This window comes from Arachis stenosperma, chromosome 3 (assembly GCF_014773155.1).
Source record: "Arachis stenosperma cultivar V10309 chromosome 3, arast.V10309.gnm1.PFL2, whole genome shotgun sequence".
Lineage (NCBI taxonomy): Eukaryota > Viridiplantae > Streptophyta > Magnoliopsida > Fabales > Fabaceae > Arachis > Arachis stenosperma.
This window is the reverse complement of record NC_080379.1, coordinates 63,706,472-63,724,358: the sequence shown is the minus strand read 5'-3', so window position 1 is coordinate 63,724,358 and position 17,887 is coordinate 63,706,472. Positions and strand designations below refer to the sequence as shown.

General features: G+C 41.9%; 1 non-coding gene across 1 annotated transcript; it reads left to right on the top strand.

Moving 5' to 3' along the window:
- The first annotated feature begins 15,177 nt into the window (after nucleotides 1–15,177).
- LOC130971361 (small nucleolar RNA R71) lies at nucleotides 15,178–15,285 on the top strand. The gene has a single exon (XR_009082584.1). It is a non-coding gene; the product is annotated as a small nucleolar RNA R71 (small nucleolar RNA).
- Nucleotides 15,286–17,887: the final 2,602 nt, after the last annotated feature.

Here is a 17,887-nt window from a genome sequence, read left to right as displayed (position 1 = left end):
TTTGAAACTCTAGAATTCATTCTTAAAAAACTCTGAAGGATTTTTCGAAAATAGAGGGAGAAAATTTTTTTGAAAGATTTTTGAAAATTTTTTTTTTTGAAAATAATTGAAAAGAAAATTACCTAATCTGAGCAACAAGATGAACCGTCAGTTGTCCAAACTCGAACAATCCCCGGCAAAGGCGCCAAAAACTTGGTGCACGAAATTGTGATCATCAACAATGGTGCCAAAAACTTGGTAGCGCTTTCAAACGTGAATTACACTTAGTCACAACTCCACACAACTAACCAGCAAATGCACTGGGTCGTCCAAGTAATACCTTACGTGAGTAAGGGTCGATCCCACGGAGATTGTTGGTATGAAGCAAGCTATGGTCATCTTGTAAATCTCAGTCAGGCGGATAATAAATGGTTATGGAGTTTTCGAATAATAATAATAAATAAATAAAAAATAAAGATAGAAATACTTATGTAGATCATCAATGGGAATTTCAGATAGGCATATGAAGATGCTGTGCTCCTTCTGAATCTCTGCTTTCCTACTGCCTTCATCCAATCCTTCTTATTCCTTTCCATGGCAAGCTGTATGTAGGGCATCATCATTGTCAATGGCTACATCCCATCCTCTCAGTGAAAAAGGTCCAAATGCTCTATCACGGCACGGCTAATCATCTGTCAGTTCTCGATCATGTTGGAATAGAATCCTTTGATTTTTTTGCGTTTGTCATCACGCCTAACAAATGCGAGTTTGAAGCTCGTCACAGTCATTCAATCCCTGAATCCTACTCAGAATACCACAGACAAGGTTTAGACTTTCCGGATTCTCATGAATGCTGCCATCAATTCTAGCTTATACCACAAAGATTCTGATTAAGGAATCCAAGAGATATGCGCCCGGTCTAAAGTAGAACGGAAGTAGTTGTCAGTCACGCGTTCATAGGTGAGAATAATTATCAGTGTCACGGATCATCACATTCATCATGTTGAAGTGCAACGAATATCTTAGAACAGGAATAAGCTGAATTAAATAGAAAATAGTAGTAATTGCATTAAAACTTGAGGTACAGCAGAGCTCCACACCCTTAATCTATGGTGTGTAGAAACTCCACTGTTGAAAATACATAAGTAATGAAGGTTCAGGCATGGCCGACTGGTCAGCCCCCAAAACGTGATCACAGGATCAAAAATACAATCCAGGATCTAGGATCGGTCAAAAGACGTCTAATACAATAGTAAAATGTCCTACTTATACTAGACTAGCTACTAGGGTTTATAGAAGTAAGTAATTGATGCAGAAATCCACTTCCGGGGCCCACTTGGTGTGTGCTTGGGCTGAGCTTGAACTTTAAACGTGCAGAGGCTTCTCTTGGAGTTGAACGCCAAGTTGTAACGTGTTTTTGGCGTTCAACTCTGGTTCGTGACGTTTTTCTGGCATTTGACTCCAGAATGCAGCATGGAACTGGTGTTGAGCGCCAGTTTACGTCATCTAATCACGAATAAAGTATGGACTATTATATATTGCTGGAAAGCTCTGGATGTCTACTTTCCACCACCGTTGAGAGCGCACCATTTGGAGTTCTGTATTTCCAAAGAATCCATTTCGAGTGCAGGGAGGTCAGAATCCAACAGCATCAGCAGTCCTTTGTCAGCCTTTTATCAGAGTTTTGCTCAGGTCCCTCAATTTCAACCAGAATTTACCTGAAATCACAGAAAAACATACAAACTCATAGTAAAGTCCAGAAATGTGAATTTAGAATAAAAAATAATGAAAACATCCCTAAAAATAGCTAGATTATGCTAAAAACTATCTAAAAACAATGCCAAAAAGCATATAAATTATCCGCTCATCACTGCACCATGATAATGAGCTAAGGATTCAACTCAAAACTACTGACTCCGATGGAGGGTATACAGATACTACTCCCATTTAAAGCAGTAGTGGGGTTAGCATTTGACTCCAGAGTCCTTCTGGACTGTTCATTCTGCCCGCCAAGTTTGTTTTCTGTAAAATCCCTTTTATGGGCTAGTTGGTTCGAACCTTAATGATGTGGGCTTGGAAGTATGGACAAAGTCGTCTAGATGTTAGTATGAGAGTGTAGGCAAACTTTTCTACTTTTTGGTAGTTCAGCTTCGCTCCTTGTAATTCTTTACTGATGAAGTATACGGGTTGTTGTCTACTGTCATCTTCTCGGACTAGTGTTGAGGCCAATGCCCGACTTCCTACCGCAAGGTACAATACAAGTGGTTCTCCTTCCCATGGCTGACTTAGGATAGGTGGCTGTCCCAGAAACTTTTTGAAATATTGGAAGGCTTACTCACACTCCGTTGTCCATTCAAACTTCTTTCCCTTCCTTAGAATGGCGTAGAAGGGAAGGGATCTTATTCTGATCTGGCTAGAAATCTGGACAAGGATGCTAACCTCCCGTTGAGTTGTTGTACCTCTTTGACGCAAGTCAGACTCTTCATATCGAGTATGGCCCTGCATTTGTCCGAGTTCGCTTCGATTCCTCTTTGTGTGAACATGAAACCCAAGAATTTGTTAGCTTCTACTGCGAAGGTGCATTTTGTGGGATTGAGTCGCATGCCATGCTGTCTTATAGTGTCCAATACTTGGGTCAGATTGGACAGTAGCATCTCTTCATTTTGTGTCTTTATCAGCATATCGTCCACGTAGACTTTCATGATTTTTCCGATGTGATCCAAAAAGACCTTATTCATTAATCTCTGATAAGTAGCTACCGCATTTTTAAGACCAAAAGGCATGATGATGTAGCAGTAGTTTGCTTTTGGGGTTAAGAAGGAAGTTTTTTCTTGGTCGGGTGGATGCGTTGGGATTTGATTGTATCCCGAGTATGCGTCCATAAACGAGAGGTATTTATATCCGGAGGAGGCATCTACCAGAGCGTCGATACTTGGGATTGGATAAGGATCTTTTGGGAAAACTTTGTTAAGATCAGTGTAGTCGGTGCACATTCGCCACTTCCCGTTTGATTTCTTCACCAAGACGACGTTGGCCAGCCATAGTGTGTATTTGACTTCTCTTATGAACCCTGCCTCCAATCGAGCTTGTATCTGCTCTTCCACAGCTTGAGAGCGTTCTGGTCCGAGCTTTCTATGCCTCTGTTGTATTGGCCGAGATCTTGGGTAGACTGCTAGTTTGTGGCACATTAACTTGGGGTCTATGCCTGGCATGTCTGCGGTCTTCCACGCAAAGAGGTCGACGTTATCTCATAAGAATTGTATGAGTGATTCTTTTATATCTCCTTTTAAGATTGTACCGATATTGGTTGTTTGGTCCGGGGTGTGTCCGATCTGGACTTTTCTATTTCACCTTCGGGTTGTGGGCGGAGTTCTTCCCACCTCTGAACTCTGCCGAGTTCGATTGTGTGGAATTCTTTTCCTCTTCTTCTGAGGTTTAGATTTTCATGGTAACAGCGGTGCGCCATCTTCTGATATGCCTTTATTGTAGCTATCCCTTCTGCAGTTGGGAATTTCATGCATAGATGCGGAGTCGAGACCATTGTGCCGAGCTGATTCAATGTTGTCTGACCTATTAAGGCATTGTAGGCTGAACTTACGTCAACCACGATGTAATCTATTTTGAGTGTTCTTGACTGGTATGCTTTTCCAAAGGTTGTGTGTAGCGAGATGTATCTGAGTGGTTGAATCGGATATGCTCTGAGTTCTTTTTCTTCCAAGCCAAGCTTGTCGAAGGTAGTTTTGAACAAGATGTCGGCAGAGCTCCCTTGGTCTATTAGTGTGCGGTGGAGATTTGCATTTGCCAGTATAACAGTGATGACCATGGGATCGTCGTATCTTGAGATTATACCGGATGCGTCTTCTCTGGTGAAGGTAATCGCGGGAATGTCGGGTGCTTCCTCTTTCCCCTCGACATGATATACGTCTTTAAGATATCTTTTGCGAGATGATTTGGAGACTCCTCCTCCTGTAAATCCATCGTGTATCATGTGGACGTGTCTTTCTGGTGTACGAGGTGACCGCTCGTTTCGTCCGATGTCTTCTTCCCTTCTTCTTTTTCTTTGCTCATCATCCCGGCCGGCCAGATACCGATCTAGCTTCCCCTCTCTTACTAGCTTTTCTATAACGCTTTTTTAACTCAAATCATTCGTTGGTATGGTGCCCGCGGATGCGATGATACTCACAATATTCGCCCCGCTTTCCTCCTCCTTTTTTGCCTTTGAGTGGTCGAGCTGGAGGTATTTTTTCAGTGTGGCAAACCTCTCTGTAGACATCCACAAGGGACACCCGAAGAGGGGTGTAATTGTGATACTTTTTTTATTTTTTCTCCATGTCGATCTTTCTTCTTTTTGGGCTCTTTGTCCTTATCCCGGGAGGTGAATCCAGATTTTGAGGTCTCTCCTAGTCGAGAGTTTTCCTCCATGTTGATGTACTTTTCTGCTCGTTCTTGCACTTCTTTTAGAGATGCGGGGTATTTCTTCGATATAGACTGGCTAAAAGGTCCCTCTCGTAGGCCATTGATGAGGTCCATAATGGCAGCCTCGGTTGGTAGGCTCTGTATGTCCAGGCACATTTTGTTGAATCTTTCTATGTAGTTGTGAAGACTTTTCCGTTTTCCTTGCCTGATTTCTAATAGACTTGGGGCGTGCTTAGCCTTGTCTTTTCGGATGGAGAATCTGGCCAAAAACTTCTTGGCCAAGTCGTCGAAACTCGAGATGGACCTAGGAGGTAAATTGTCGAACCACCTAATTGCCGTCTTTGTTAAAGTAGTCGGAAAGGCTTTGCAACGAACTGCATCTGAGACGTCGGTGAGGTACATTCTACTTTTGAAATTACTGAGATGATGGCCGGGATCTGTAGTGCCTTCGTACAAAGTCATATCTGGGAGTTTAAAGTCTTTTGGGATTTTGGTCTTTAAGATCTCCTTGGTGAATGGATCTTGTTCCTTGCGGGAGTTGTCCTCATAAGGGGATCGGTTGGCTTTGGTCTTGAGATTGGCTTCGAGTTTTAGGAGTTTGTCCTCCAATTCCCGGTGTCGACTTATTTCCTTCTGTAGGTCTTTCTCAGCCTCTCGTTGACGTAAGGCTTCTTCTTCAAGTTGTTTTAAACGGTCTTGAAGCGTCTCCATGGCTCCCGCATTTGAATTCTTTTTGTTAAGTTGAGGAGTATCCTTTGGTGTAGTGTCTGCATTTTTGTGCGGCGTTCTATCCTCTAGGTCTGAATTGTGGTCGTTATCATGGTCGTCCGCCATGATGATGGGATAACTTCCAAGTTCCCCGACAACGTCGCCAATGTTCTGAGGGTTACCTGAAAGGTCGATCTCGGATGAGATCTTCTGTACTAGTCGGAGTTGTTGTGTCTGACTTGTTGGACTTGGTGATGGTGCTGATCCTTCATCACCGAAGGGTGGTGGTACCTGCAAGGGACTCCGATGCTTAAGTTAGCAAGGGTATTAAGCATGTTTTTAGTAGAATCAGAGTATGAGTTATACCTGGGTGCTCCAGTGTATTTATAATGGTGTAGAGAGACCTTCCTTAGATAAGATAAGTTAGTTATCTTATCTTATCTTTATCTTCGAGTGAGGCCATCTTATCTTTAAGGGAACCGCCTTTATCTCTATAGGCTTGGGTTGCCCTTGGATTCGGATCGTGTTTCTCTGTTTGGGCCCTTTATTGGGCTTTCCTGGCAGTTTGGCCGAGCTCTTTGAGAAGAGGTCGGATTGTCCTGACTTGCAGAGGTTAGTCGCTTTGTCAGTAGAACATCCCGGGTCGGACAGCTCGACCCAGGGTATGAACAGAGGTACAACAACTCAATGGAAGATTGGCAGCCTTATCCAGATTCCTAGTTGGATCAGCAATAAGATCTCTCCCCTTCTATGCCACCAAACGGAAGGAAAAGAGGTTTGAATGGACGGCGGAGTGCGAATAAACCTTCAAGGATTTCAAAAGATTCCTAGGACAACCACCTATTCTAACCCGGCCACGGGAAGAAGAACTGCTTGTATTGTACCTCATGGTAGGAAATCGGGCAGTAGCTTCGGCACTAATCCGAGAAGATGACAGCAGACAACAACCCATATACTTCATCAGCAAAGCACTACAAGGGTCCGAACTGAACAATCAAAAAATAGAAAAATTCGCCTATACTCTCATACTAACATCTCGACGACTTCGCCCATATTTCCAAGCCCACACCATCAGGGTTCGGACCAACCAGCCCATAAAAGGCATTTTACAGAAAACAGACTTAGCAGGAAGAATCTTACAATGGGTAGTCGAGTTGTCCAAATTCGACCTTCAGTATGAAGCTCGGACATCCATCAAATCACAGTATCTGGCAGACTTCATTGCAGAGTTTACGGACACCCCAAAAATCCATACAAAATGGAATCTCTACGTAGATGGTTCCTCAAACAAAATCGGAAGTAGCGCAGGCGTGATAATAGAGAGCGATCAGGGAACTCAAATCGAACTTTCACTTAAATTCAGGTTTCCTGCTTCAAACAACCAGGCTGAATATGAGGCACTACTAGCTGGTATGAAGTTGGCTAAGGAGGTTGGAGCTCAAAAGCTTGTCATCTTCAACGACTCATAGGTAATCACCTCACAAATAGCAGGGAGCTATCAAGCCAAGGATCGCACTATGAAAATGTACTTGGACAAAACCAAGGAGCAGCTCAGACAACTCAGAGAATATGAGGTCTGCCATATACCCCGGGAACAGAATGCTGGAGCTGATGCACTCTCAAAACTAGCCAGCACCAAACCAGGGAGAAACAATAGAAACCTCATCCAAGAAATGCTGCAGAGCCCGTCAATCTTGGAAGAAGAAAAGGTCCTAGCCATAACAGGGCAGGACCAAGGATGGATGACTCCCATAATCAGTTACCTCAAAAACAGAAACACTCCCTACAGATAAGAAGGAGGCAAAGAGGTTAAAACGGGAGGCACAATACTATACCATCATAAATAATACTCTATACAAGAGAGGGATTTCAACACCACTGTTAAAATGTGTGCTAAATTCCATCACAAAGGAAGTTTTAGAAGAACTATACAGTGGCATCTGTGGAAACCATCTTGGAGCACAGGCTCTTACCAAAAAGGTACTCCGGGCCGAATTCTATTGACCGACTCTACAAAAAGAAGCAACAGAATTTGTAAAGACATGTTCACCATGTCAGAAACATGCCAACTTTCATATCGCCTCACCAGAAGAGCTTATCAGCGTAACCTCACCCTGGCCATTCGCAAAATGGGGACTCGACCTTCTCAGTCCTTTTCCTCAAGGATCCGAACAAGTCAAATTCTTCTTCGTGGGGGTAGACTATTTCACAAAATGGATTGAGGCGGAACCCCTAGCTAGAGCCATTGCTCAAAGAAGTCAAAAATTCCTATATAGAAATATTGTCACAAGGTTTGAGGTTCCATACTCCATCACCACAGACAATGGCACTCAATTTACAGATGTTGGCTTCAGAAAATTGGTGGCCGATCTGAACATAAAACATCAATTCACATCCGTAGAACACCCCAAGGCCAATGGACAAGCAGAAGCTGCTAACAAAGTCATACTAGCCAGGTTAAAACGGAGATTACAGGATGCAAAGGGAGCCTGGGCTGAAGAGCTCCCGCAAGTCCTACGGGCATATCGGACAACTCCACACTCCACCATAAAGGAGTCACCTTTCCGATTAGCTTATGGAATGGAGGCAATGATCCCAGTGGAGGTCGAAGAAGGATCACCCAGGGTGATCCACTACAGTGAAGAGGCCAACTCCCAACTTCAAAGGGAAAAACTCGACCTACTTCCAGAAATTCGAGAAAGAGCTCGAATCAGGGAAAAGGCAGTAAAACGTCGAATGGCTTCAAGATACAATCAAAAGGTAGTGCCGCGAGGTTTTGCCAAGAACGGTCTCGTCCTAATCCGAAATGACATCGGAACAACTCGACCTAGAGAAGGAAAGCTGGCAGCAAACTGGAAGGGACCCTACCGAGTCATAGAAGTACTCGGAAGATGCTACTACAAGCTATCCAAACTCGAAGGGCGAGAGCTCCCAAGGTCATGGCACGCTTGCATCTTAAGAAGGTACTACAGTTAGGAGGTAGTAAAGGATCTTAGGATGAGGTGCACTCTTTTTCCATGAAAAGGTTTTTTAACGAGGCACCAAGCCAAGATCAACGAAATACCTAACTTAGAGGGATAAAACTCCCACATGTATATATTTGGATATTTTCTTTTCGAATAAAGTTTTTTCATATTTTCTACAAATGCTTTATCAAGACGCATTAATCTGAAACGCAAAATTTCATCGCTCGATTATAGAGCTACAGATTGGCAAAAGTGAAAACTAAATTCACTGCCCGATCACGATAAAGACCAACAAAGATGAAAACTGAATTCATCAAAGGTCGACCAAGTGAGGATCAAACCCAATTTCTATAAAATCGGCAAAGATGAAAAGCGACAAAATAGATTAAATGCAAGAAGTTATTGAAAGTGACCCATAGGAAAGGACCTGACGAGGTCTTGATAAAAAATGGGTTGCTAAAAGATAACTTAAAAGACGAACGGACATGAAGAAGTCGGACCAATCGACCACAAATAACTAAAGTTATAAAAAGTAAATCCCTGGAAAGAGGCCTGGCCAGCCCTAAAAAAGAGGATTACTAGAAATAACTTAGAAAGGACCGACGTGATGAAGTCGGCCTCCCATAAACAAAAGTTATAAAAAGTAATCCCTAAAAGAGATCTGACAAAGGTCCAAAAAAGAGGATTACCATAAATAACTTAGAAGGGACCGACATGATGAAGTCGGCCCGACCAAGATGCCAAAAGTTAAAAGTAAATCCATGGAAGAGGCCTAATAAAGGTCTGAACAAAATGGATTACTAGAAATAACTTCAGGCCAAGACGAAGAAGTTGGCCAACAAAAGGCATATAAATTGGACCTAGAAATCCACGACCTCAAAAGAATCAAGCTACAGGTATGCAAGTACGAAGGCAATCAAAAGAGGTCGGATAACAAGGCTCCAACACTCCCAAAAACCTAAAAGGTGTCAGATAGGTGAAGACAAGCATATCACACAAGAAACAAGGTTATAATAATAACAGGACTTAAGAGGCCACCTGAAGTCAACCTCAAAGAACCTGAAAAACTACCATTGTTTTTCCAAAAATAAAGTTGCTAACTGGTGCACAAAATTGTGATCTCTTCTTTTCACAACTCAATTAATCCCTAGTAATGGCCCCAAAGACTTGGTGCTCAATACCATGGCATCACAACTTCGCACAACTAACCAGCAAGTGCACTGGGTCGTCCAAGTAATAAACCTTACGCGAGTAAGGGTCGATCCCACGGAGATTGTTGGTATGAAGCAAGCTATGGTCACCTTGTAAATCTTAGTCAGGCAGACTCAAATGGTTATGGATGATATATGAATAAAACATGAAGATAAAGATAGAGATACTTATGTAATTCATTGGTGAGAACTTCAGATAAGCGAATGGAGATGCTTTGTCCCTTCCGTCTCTCTGCTTTCCTACTGTCTTCATCCAATCCTTCTTACTCCTTTCCATGGCAAGCTGTATGTAGAGTTTCACCGTTGTCAGTGGCTACCTCCCATCCTCTCAGTGAAAATGTTCAATGCACCCTGTCACGGCACGGCTATTCAGCTGTCGGTTCTCGATCATGTCGGAATAGAATCCAGTGATTCTTTTGCGTCTGTCACTAACGCCCCACAATCGCGAGTTTAAAGCTCGTCACAGTCATTCAATCATTAAATCCTACTCAGAATACCACAGACAAGGTTTAGACCTTCCAGATTCTCTTGAATGCCGCCATCAATTCTAGCTTATACCACGAAGATTCCGGTTAAAGAACCCAAGAGATAAACATTAGAGCCTTGTTTGCTTGTAGAATGGAGGTGGTTGTCAGTCACGCGTTCATAAGTGAGAATGATGATGAGCGTCACATAATCATCACATTCATCAAGTTCTTGAGTGCGAATGAATATCTTGGAATAAGAATAAGCTGAATTGAATAGAAGAACAATAGTAATTGCATTAATACTCGAGGTACAGCAGAGCTCCACACCTTAATCTATGGTGTGTAAAAACTCCACCGTTGAAAATACATAAGAACAAGGTCTAGGCATGGCCGTGAGGCCAGCCTCCCAGTGATCTAAGATAGCATAAGACTAAAGATAGCTACCCAGATGATCTAGAGATCTGAAGTGATCAAAATATGAAAATACAATAGTAAAAGGTCCTATTTATAGGGAACTAGTAGCTTAAGAATTACAAAGATGAGTAAAAGACATAAAAAATCCACTTTTGGGCCCACTTGGTGTGTGCTTGGGCTGAGCATTGATGCATTTTCGTGTAGAGACTCTTCTTGGAGTTAAACGCCAGCTTTTGTGCCAGTTTGGGCGTTTAACTCCCACTTTGGTGCCAGTTCCGGCGTTTAACGCTGGGAATTCTGATGGTGACTTTGAACGCCAGTTTGGGCCATCAAATCTTGAGCAAAGTATGGACTATCATATATTGCGGGAAAGCCCAGAATGTCTACTTTCCAACGCCGTTGAGAGCACGCCAATTGGGCTTCTGTAGCTCCAGAAAATCCACTTCGAGTGCAGGGAGGTCAGAATCCAACAGCATCTGCAGTCCTTTTCAGCCTCTGAATCAGATTTTTGCTCAGGTCCCTCAATTTCAGCCAGAAAATACCTGAAATCACAGAAAAATACACAAACTCATAGTAAAGTCCAGAAAAGTGAATTTTAACTAAAAACTAATAAAAATATACTAAAAACTAGCTAAATCATACTAAAAACATACTAAAAACAATGCCAAAAAGCGTACAAATTATCCGCTCATCACAACACCAAACTTAAATTGTTGCTTGTCCCCAAGAAAATGAAAATCAAATAAGATAAAGAGAAGAGAATATGCAATGAATTCTAAAAACATCTATGAAGATCAGTATTAATTAGATGAGCGGGGCTTTTAGCTTTTTGCCTCTGAACAGTTTTGGCATCTCACTCTATCCTTTGAAATTCAGAATGATTGGCTTCTATAGGAACTCAGAATCCAGATAGTATTATTGATTCTCCTAGTTACGTATGATGATTCTTGAACACAGCTACTTTATGAACCTTGGCCGTGGCCCAAAGCACTCTGTCTTCCAGTATTACCACCGGATACATACATGCCACAGACACATAATTGGGTGAACCTTTTCAGATTGTGACTTAGCTTTGCTAGAGTCCCCAATTAGAGGTGTCCAGGGTTCTTAAGCACACTCTTTTTGCCTTGGATTACAACTTTATTTCTTTTCTTTTTATTTCTTTTTCTCTTTCTCCCTTTTTTTCTTTTTTCTTCTCTTCTTTTTTTTTTGTATTCACTGCTTTTTCTTGCTTCAAGAATCATTTTTATGATTTTTCAGATCCTCAGTAACATGTCTCCTTTTTCATCATTCTTTCAAGAGCCAACAATTTTAACATTCATGAATAACAAATTCAAAAGACATATGCACTGTTCAAGCATACATTCAGAAAACAAAAGTATTGCCACCACATCAAAATAATTAATCTGTTATAAAATCTGAATTTCATGCAATTCTTCTCTTTTTCAATTAAGAACATTTTTTTTATTCAATAAAGGTGATGGATTCATAGGACATTCATAACTTTAAGGCATAGACACTAAGACACTAATGATCACAAGACACAAACATAGATAAACATAAGCATGATTTTTCGAAAAACAGGGAAATAAAGAACAAGGAAATTAAAGAACGGGTCCACCTTAGTGATGGCGGCTTGTTCTTCCTCTTGAAGGTCTTATGGAGTGCTTGAGCTCCTCAATGTCTCTTCCTTGTCTTTGTTGCTCCTCTCTCATGATTCTTTGATCTTCTCTAATTTCATGGAGGAGAATGGAATGTTCTTGGTGCTCCACCCTTAGTTGTCCCATGTTGGAACTCAATTCTCCTAGGGAGGTGTTGATTTGCTCCCAATAGTTTTGTGGAGGAAAGTGCATCCCTTGAGGCATCTCAGGGATTTCTTGATGAGTGGGATCTCTTGTTTGCTCCATCCTTTTCTTAGTGATGGGCTTGTCCTCATCAATGGGGATGTCTCCCTCTATGTCAACTCCAACTGAATAACAGAGGTGACAAATGAGATGAGAAAAGGCTAACCTTGCCAAGGTAGAGGACTTGTCCGCCACCTTATAGAGTTCTTGGGCTATAACCTCATGAACTTCCACTTCTTCTCCAATCATGATGCTATGAATCATGATGGCCCGGTCTAGAGTAACTTCAGACCGGTTGCTAGTGGGAATGATTGAGCGTTGGATAAACTCCAACCATCCCCTAGCCACGGGCTTGAGGTCATGCCTTCTCAGTTGAACCGGCTTCCCTCTTGAATCTCTCTTCCATTGGGCGCCATTTTCACAAATGACTGTGAGGACTTGGTCCAACCTTTGATCAAAGTTGACCTTTTTTGAGTTTGAAAGGGATCTCGGGGATCACCTTCTTCAAGGCCACAACTTCATAGAAGTGGTCTTGATGCACCCTTGAGATGAATCTCTCCATCTCCCATGACTCGGAGGTGAAAGCTTTTGCCTTCCCTTTCCTCTTTCTAGAGGTTTCTCCGGCCTTGGATGCCATAAGTGGTTATAGAAAAACAAAAAGCAATGCTTTTACCTCACCAAACTTAAAAGGTTTGCTCGTCCTCGAGCAAAAGAAGAAAGAAGAGAGTAGAAGAAGAAGAATTAGAGGAAAGGGAGATGGCTTATGGTTTGGCCAAAGGGGGAGAAGTAGTGTTTAGGGTGTGTGAAAATGAGGGAGTGAAGATGGGTTTATATAGGGTGAAGAGAGGGGTAGGGTTCGGCTATGGTATGGTGGGTTTGGGAGGGAAAGTGGTTTAAATTTGAATGGTGAGGTAGGTGAAGTTTTTATGAAGGATGGATGTGAGTGGTGAAGAGAATAGTGGGATTTGATAGGTGAAGGGTGTTTGGGGAAGAGTGGTTGAGGTGATTGGTGAATGGGTGAAAAAGAGGAGAGAGTGGTGGGGTAGGTGGGGATCCTGTGGGGTCCACAGATCCTGAGGAGTCAAGGAAAAGTCATCCCTGCACCAAATGGCGAGCAAAATTGCTCTTCATGCCAATTCTGGCGTTAAACGCCGGGCTGGTGCCCATTTCTGGCATTTAACGCCAGCTTCTTGCCCTTTCCTGGCGTTTAACGCCAGTCTGGTGCCCCTTTCTGGCGTTAAACGCCCAGAATGGTGCCAGACTGGGCGTTAAACGCCCATTTGCTAGCTTCACTGGCGTTTAAACGCCAGCAAGTTCTCCTCCAGGGTGTGCTGTTTTTCCTTCTGTTTTTCATTCTGTTTTTGCTTTTTCAATTGATTTTGTGACTTCTCATGATCATCAACCTACAAAAAACATAAAATAACAAAGGAAAATAGATTAAATATAACATTGGGTTGCCTCCCAACAAGCGCTTCTTTAATGTCAGTAGCTTGACAGTGGGCTCACATGGAGCCTCACAGGTACTCAGAGCAATGTTGGAACCTCCCAACACCAAACTTAGAGTTTGAATGTGGGGGTTCAACACCGAACTTAGAGTTTGGTTGTGGCCTCCCAACACCAAACTTAGAATTTGACTGTGGGGGCTCTGTTTGGCTCTGTTTTGAGAGAAGCTCTTCATGCTTCCTCTCCATGGTTACAGAGGGATATCCGTGAGCTTTAAACACAAGGGATTCTTCATTCACTTGAATGATCAATTCTCCTCTGTCCACATCAATCACAGCCTTTGCTGTGGCTAGGAAGGGTCTGCCAAGGATGATGGATTCATCCATGCACTTCCCAGTCTCTAGGACTATGAAATCAGTAGGGATGTAGTGGTCTTCAACTTTTACTAGAACATCCTCTACAAGTCCATAAGCTTATTTTCTTGAATTGTCTGCCATCTCTAGTGAGATTTTTGCAGCTTGTACCTCAAAGATCCCTAGCTTCTCCATTACAGAGAGAGGCATGAGGTTTACACTTGACCCTAAGTCAACAGAGCCTTCTTAAAGGTCATGGTGCCTATGGTACAAGGTATTGAAAACTTCCCAGGATCTTGTCTCTTTTGAGGTAATCTCTGCCTAGACAAGTCATCCAGTTCTTTGGTGAGCAAAGGGGGTTCATCCTCCCAAGTCTCATTACCAAATAACTTGTCATTTAGCTTCATGATTGCTCCAAGGTATTTAGCAACTTCCTCTTCAGTGACATCAGAGCTCATGAATGGCAGAAGTAAATTCAATGGAATCTCTATGGTCTCAGTGGGAGCCTCAGATTCCCATGGTTCCTCATTAGGGAACTCATTGGAGGCCAGTGGACGTCCATTGAGGTCTTCCTCAGTGGCGTTCACTGCCTCTCCCTCCTCTCCAAATTCGGCCATGTTGATGACTTTGCACTCTCCTTTTGGATTCTCTTCTGTATTGCTTGGAAGAGTGCTAGGAGGGAGTTCAGTAATTTTCTTGCTCAGCTGTCCCACTTGTGCCTCCAAGTTTCTAATGGAGGACCTTGTTTCAGTCATGAAACTTTGAGTGGTTTTGATTAGATCAGAGACCATGGTTGCTAAGTCAGAGTTGTTCTGCTTAGGATTCTTTGTCTGTTGCTGAGAAGATGATGGAAAAGGCTTGCCATTGCTAAACCTGTTTCTTCCACCATTATTGTTATTGAAACCTTGTTGAGGTCTCTGTTGATCCTTCCATGAGAGATTTGGATGATTTCTCCATGAAGAATTGTAGGTGTTTCCATAGGGTTCTCCCATGTAATTCACCTCTTCCATTGAAGGGTTCTCAGGATCATAAGCTTCTTCTTCAGATGAAGCCTCCTTAGTACTGCTTGGTGCATTTTGCATTCCAGACAGACTTTGAGAAATCAAATTGACTTGCTGAGTTAATATTTTGTTCTGAGCCAATATGGCATTCAGAGTATCAATCTCAAGAACTCCTTTCTTCTGATTTGTCCCATTGTTCACAGGATTCCTTTCAGAAGTGTACATGAATTGGTTATTTGCAACCATTTCAATTAGTTCTTGAGCTTCTGTAAGCGTCTTCTTCAGATGAAGAGATCCTCCAGCAGAGCTATCCAAAGACATCTTGGACAGTTCAGAGAGACCATCATAGAAAATACCTATGATGCTCCATTCAGAAAGCATATCAGAGGGACACTTTCTGATCAATTGTTTGTATCTTTCCCAAGCTTCATAGAGGGATTCTCCTTCCTTCTGTCTAAAGGTTTGGACTTCCACTCTAAGCTTACTCAATTTTTAAGGTGGAAAGAACTTTGCCAAGAAGGCATTGACTAGCTTTTCCCAAGAGTTCAGGCTTTCTTTAGGTTGTGAGTCTAACCATATTCTAGCTCTGTCTCTTACAGCAAAAGGGAATAGCATAAGTCTGTAGACCTCAGGGTCAACCCCATTAGTCTTGACAGTGTCACAGATTTGCAAGAATTCAGCTAAAAACTGATGAGGATCTTCCAATGGAAGTCCATGGAACTTGCAATTCTGTTGTATTAGAGAAACTAATTGAGGCTTAAGCTCAAAGTTGTTTGCTCCAATGGCAGGGATAGAGATGCTTCTCCCATAGAAGTCGGGAGTAGGTGCAGTAAAGTCACCCAGCACCTTCCTTGCATTGTTGGCATTGTTGTTGTTTTTGGCTGCCATGTCTTCTTCTTCTTTGAAGATTTCTGTTAGGTCCTCTATGGAGAGTTGTGCCTTAGCTTCTCTTAGCTTTCGCTTCAAGGTCCTTTCAGGTTCAGGGTCAGTCTCAACAAGAATGCTTTTGTATTTGCTCCTGCTCATATAAAAGAGAAGAAAACAAGAAAATATGGAATCCTCTATGTCACAGTATAGAGATTCCTTGAGGTGTCAGAGGGAAAGAAAAATAGAAGGAAGAAGTAGAAGAATTCAAACTTATCAAAAGAGATGGAGTTCGAATTGTTCCTTGAGGAATAGTGTTAGTCCATAAATAGAAGGATGTGAGAAGAGAGGAAGAGTTTTTCGAAAATAAAAAAAAGATTTTAAAATCATTTTGAAAAAGATTTTGAAGAAGATATGATTGAAAACTATTTTGCAAAATATATGATTAAAAAGATATGATTGAGAAGATATGATTTTGAAAAAAAACAATTTTAAAAAGATTTGATTTTAAAAATTAATGACTTGGCTAACAAGAAAAGATATGATTCAAACATTAAACCTTTCTCAACAGAAAAGGCAACATACTTGAAATGTTGAATCAAATCATTAATTGATAGCAAGTATTTTTGAAAATGGAAAGAAATTGATTTTGAAAAAGATTTGATTGAAAATATATGATTTGAAAAAGATTTGATTTTGAAAAATTTTGAAAACCTGAAAAAAATTTGAATTAAAAACAGAATCTTCCCTCTTGTTCCATCCTGGCGTTAAACGCCCAGAATGGTGCACATTCTGGCGTTTAACGCCCAAAGCACTACCCTTTTGGGCGTTAAACGCCCAGCCAGGCACCCTGGCTGGCGTTTAAACGCCAGTTTGCCTTCCTTACTGGGCGTTTTGAACGCCCAGCTTTTTCTGTATAATTCCTCTGCTGTATGTTCTGAATCTTCAATTCTCTGTATTATTGACTTGAAAAGACACAAATTAAAAATATTTTTGGATTTTTAAAAATGAGGAATAATCAAAATGCAACTAAAATCAAATAACAATGCATGCAAGACACCAAACTTAGCAGTTTGTATACGCCCAAATTGGCAGAAAAGCTGGCGTTTAACTCCAAGAAGAGTCTCTACACGAAAATGCTTCAATGCTCAGCCCAAACACACACCAAGTGGGCCTGAAAGTGGATTTTGATGTCATTTACTCATCTTTGTAATTCTTAAGCTACTAGTTCCCTATAAATAGGACCTTTTACTATTGTATTTGACATCTTGGTAGCTATCTTTAGTCTTATGCTATCTTAGATCATGAGGCTGGCCTCACGGCCATGCCTAGACCTTGTTCTTATGTATTCTCAACGGTGGAGTTTCTACACACCATAGATTAAGGTGTGGAGCTCTGCTGTACCTCGAGTATTAATGCAATTACTATTGTTCTTCTATTCAATTCAGCTTGTTCTTATTCCAAGATATCACTTGTTCTTCAACTTGATGAATGTGATGATCCGTGACACTCATCATCATTCTCACCTATGAACGTGTGATTGACAACCACCTCCGTTCTACCTTAGATTGGGTGGATATCTCTTGGATTCCTGATACACGACGCATGGTTGCTGCTCGCCTGACAACCGAGCGCTCGCCTGACAAACGAGCCAGCCATTCCGTGAGATCAGAATCTTCGTGGTATAAGCTAGAATTGATGGCGGCATTCAAGAGAATCCAGAAGGTCTAAACCTTGTCTGTGGTATTCTGAGTAGGATTCAATGATTGAATGACTGTGACGAGCTTCAAACTCGCGATTGTGGGGCATTAGTGACAGAAGCAAAAGAATCACTGGATTCTATTCTGACATGATCGAGAACCGACAGCTGGATAGCCGTGCCGTGACAGGGTGCGTTGAACATTTCCACTGAGAGGATGGGAGGTAGCCACTGACAACGGTGAAACCCTACATACAGCTTGCCATGGAAAGGAGTAAGAAGGATTGGATGAAGACAGTAGGAAAGCAGAGAGACGGAAGGGACAAAGCATCTCCATTCGCTTATCTGAAGTTCTTACCAATGAATTACATAAGTATCTCTATCTTTATCTTTACGTTTTATATATCATCCATAACCATTTGAGTCTGCCTGACTGAGATTTACAAGGTGACCATAGCTTGCTTCATACCAACAATCTCCGTGGGATCGACCCTTACTCGCGTAAGGTTTATTACTTGGACG